Below are 4,111 nucleotides of genomic sequence, written 5' to 3' on the forward strand. Positions count from 1 at the left end.
AAAGGAAAGAGGTCTAACTGACTCACAGTTCCGCATGGCTGGGGAGGCCTCCAGAAACTTACAATCATGGTGGAAAGCAAAGGGGAAGCAAGACACCTTCTTCACAAGGTGGCAGGAAGAAGTGCCGAGTGATGGGGAAGAGACCCTTATAAAGCCATCAGATGTCGTGAGAACTCACTATCATGAGAACAGCCTGCGGGAAACCACCCCCATGATTCAATTACCTTCATCTGGTCTCTCCTTCAACATGTGGGGATTATGGAGATTATAATTCAAGATGAGATTTTGGGTGGGGACATGGCCGAATTATATCAAGAAGGAAACATTTAAAAAAAAAATAGAGATGGGGTCTCACTGTGTTGCCCAGGCTGGCCTTGAACTCCTGGTTCAAGCAATCCTCCTGCCTCGGCTTCCCAAAGTGCTGGGATTACAGGTGTGAGCCACTGCACCCTTTTTTTTTTTTTTTTTCAGAGCCTGAAGGAAAGGATTTGAGGGTAGGATTGATGGGATGAATTTTCCAGTGGAGGACAGACTTGGAGGTTGAAATCTCAGCACAAAGAAATTTAGGATCTGGCAGCAATGTGGTTGAGGTAAGGGAAAAGGAATATGAAGTCAGATTGATGACATCAATATCAACTGAAACTGTGTAGGTAAATTCTAAGTTTTGCAAAAATCCTCATCAGGAGGAAGAAAATGGCAACAATCCATCCCCACCCCGCTTCCTCTACATTATCTTCCCCTCAAGTATCAGCGGATTATACCTGACAATTGCTTGGTGGTAAATGTGTAATTACATTTATTTATTTATTTCTAGTCTTCACAGCCAATGAGACTGGTTTCGATCTAGGCTTCCTAGCTTAATGAAATCAATGAATTAAAAGCTTAAATCTGTACTTTGGTTTAAACTTCTTCTTTCTTAGCTCACAGGGTATCTCAGTCCTTGGACCTCACCCCAGGGATAGAGAGATTTTTTTTCTTTTAAATGAATTGATTGGATGTAGGTTTAAGGACTGTGTGAACAGACGTTTTCACATAAAATAATAAAAGTGATATTGACCCTGGCTCTGAGACTGGAGCCTTGTGGCTTTGCTGAAGAATATTAAGAAGAGCAGACTGCAAAGGCCTGAGGCCGCAGAAACTGCTTAAGAATTATAAGTGGCCTATTTTACCCACAAAAACAACCAGGGAAACATTTTAATCTTCTTCTTGAGTCCAAAATAGAGATCTGATTTTATCTCCTTAAGGCAGAATAATTTCATATGGCCATAAATAAGCAAAAGGGCTTTCCTTCTGCTCCAACTAATTGCTGTAGAATAGCTGAGCTTTTTCCTACATGGATAGAAAGGTAGAAAGAACAGTATGAAAAGCACCAGTTTCTTACCACCTGGAATTAATGTAGGATATTTTGTCACATGTATCTTTTATTTTATAATGAAAGGAAGTATTATGGAGAAAACTTAAGTCAGGACCTTCCCCTCAAGTATCAGCGGATTATACCTGACAATTGCTTGGTGGTAAATGTGTAATTACATTTGTTTATTTATTTTTAGTCTTCACAGCCAATGACACTGGTTTCGATCTAGGCCTCCTAGCTTAATGAAATCAACGAATTAAAAGCTTAAATCTGTACTTTGGTTTAAACTTCTTCTTTCTCAGCTCACAGGGTATCTCAGTCCTTGGACCTCGCCCCAGGGATAGAGAGATTTTTTTTCTTTTAAATGAATTGATTGGATGTAGGCCCCTAGGCCACAAACCGGTACCTATTAGGAATGGGGGGCCACACAGCAGGAGGTGAGTGGCAGGCAAGTGAACTTTATTACCTCCTGAGCTCCACCTCCTGTCAGATCAGCGGTGGCATTAGATTCTCATAGGAGTGCAAAGCCTATTGTGAACTGTGTGTGTGAGGGATCTAGGTTGCGTACTCCTTATGAGAATCTAATGCCTGATGAGCTGAAGTGGAACAATTTCATCCTCAAACCATTCCCCTCATCCATGGAAAAATTGTCTTCCGTGTAACTGGTCTCTGGTGCCAAAAAGATTAGGGACCCCTGCCTTAAGCAACATTTGACCTTGTGTCTCATTTGTCTCAGTCATGTTCCCACCACCACCACCACCACCACCACCATGAGTTTTGTAGGTATGCTTTCAATTAATTCTATAATTTCTTTTCATATGCATCTATATAGGTTGTGAGTATTCTTTTTTTCTTTTCTTTTTTTTTTTTTTTTTTTGAGATGGAATCTCACTGTTGCACAGGTTGGAGTGAAGTGGCACAATCTCAGCTCACTGCAGCCTCTGCCTCCCGGGTTCAGGAGATTCTCCTGCCTCAGCCTCCCGAGCATCTGGGACTACAGGCATCTGCCACCATGTCTGGCTGATTTTTGTAGAGACAGGGTTTCACCATGTTGGGCAGGCTGGTCTCGAACTCCTGACCTCAGGTAATCCACCTGCCTCGGCCTCCCAAAGTGCTGGGATTACAGGTGTGAACCACTACGCCCAGCCCAGGCTGTGAGTATTCTTAATCCAAAAATCTGAAATCCAAAGTGCTGCAAAGTCCAAAACTTTTCGAGTGCTGACATGACACTCAAAGGAAATGCTTGTTAAAGCATTTCAGGTTTTGAATTTTGGGGTTAAAGATGCCTAATAGTTAAGTATAATATTCCAGAATTCTAAATATTCAAAAACCTGAAAAAGTCTGAAATTCTAAACACTTCCGGTCCCAAATGTAAGGAATGCTCAACTGGTATGTATGTATGTATGTATATGTGTGTGTGTGTGTATTTACATAAATATAAATATAAATATAAATATGCAAAACCAGTAGGTAATATTGTTTTGTGAGTGGATTGTTGCTTTCAGTGTACATAAATAGTGTCATGCAAGACATATTCATCTACATGTTGATTTTTCCACTCGACATTATTTTTCATAGTATGTTCATACAAATAGATTTAGTTCATTGCTTTTAACAGCTTTATAGTCAACATACCGTATTTTATTCAGTTTCCATCTTTAACAGCCTCATTATTATAAATAATACTGCAATAAACATCCTTATATATGTTTTCTTGTGCAAATGCATGGTGGCTTCTGTATGTTATATACTGGAAATGGAATGGCTAGGCTGTAGTATGTGGACATTTTCCATTTTTTTAAGCACCTATTGATATGATCTGGCTCTGTGTCCCCACCCAAATCTCATCTTGAATTGTAATTCAAATAGTAATTCCCACATGTTGGGGGAGGGACCTCGTGGGAGGTGATTGAATCATAGAGGCAGTTCCATCATGCTGTTCTCATGATGGTGAGTGAGTTCTCGTGAAATGTGATGGTTTTGTGAGGGGCTTCTCCCCTCTTCTCTCTGCACTTCTCTCATTCTTTTCCTTCCTGCTGCCATGTGAAAAGGACATGTTTGCTTCCCCTTCTGCCATGATTGTAAGTTTCCTGAGGCCTCCTCAGCCATGCTGAACTGTGAGTCAATTAAACCTCTTTCCTTTATAAATTACCTAGTCTTGAGTATATCTTTATTAGTACCATGAGAACAGACTAATATACCCACCAATGTTTCTATCCCAATTTACTCTTCTTCCAGAGGTATCTTAGACTGTCAGTGACCCATTTCCCTCCATACACGTAATCTGGAATCATCTAAACTCAGACTGTCTACAGTCTTCCCATCAAGCTCATAATAAAACACGAATTTGTACACTGGTCAACAAGCTCTACAGCCAGGCCCTTTTCCTCACTCCAACTTTAGCCTCACCTCTAAATGCTCATGATGCTCCAGCTATGCTGATTTTCTTTCTTTCTCTCTTCCTTCCTTCCTTCCTTCCTTCCTTCCTTCCTTCCTTCCTTCCCTTCCTTCCTTCCCCTTTCCTTTCTTTTCTTTTCTTTTCTTTTCTTTTCTTTTCTTTTCTTTTCTTTTCTTTTCTTTTCTTTTCTTTTCTTTTCTTTTCTTTTCTTTTCTTTTCTTTTCTTTCTTTCTTTCTTTCTTTCTTTCTTTCTTTCTTTCTTTCTTTCCTTTCTTTCTTTCTTTCTTTCTTTCTTTCTCTCTCTTTCTCTCTTTCTTTCTTTCTCTTTCTTTCTCTCTCTCTTTCCTTCCTTCCTTCCT

The sequence above is a fragment of the Rhinopithecus bieti genome, unplaced genomic scaffold (genome assembly GCF_001698545.2).
Source record: "Rhinopithecus bieti isolate Rb0 unplaced genomic scaffold, ASM169854v2 scaffold_2254, whole genome shotgun sequence".
Classification (NCBI taxonomy): domain Eukaryota; kingdom Metazoa; phylum Chordata; class Mammalia; order Primates; family Cercopithecidae; genus Rhinopithecus; species Rhinopithecus bieti.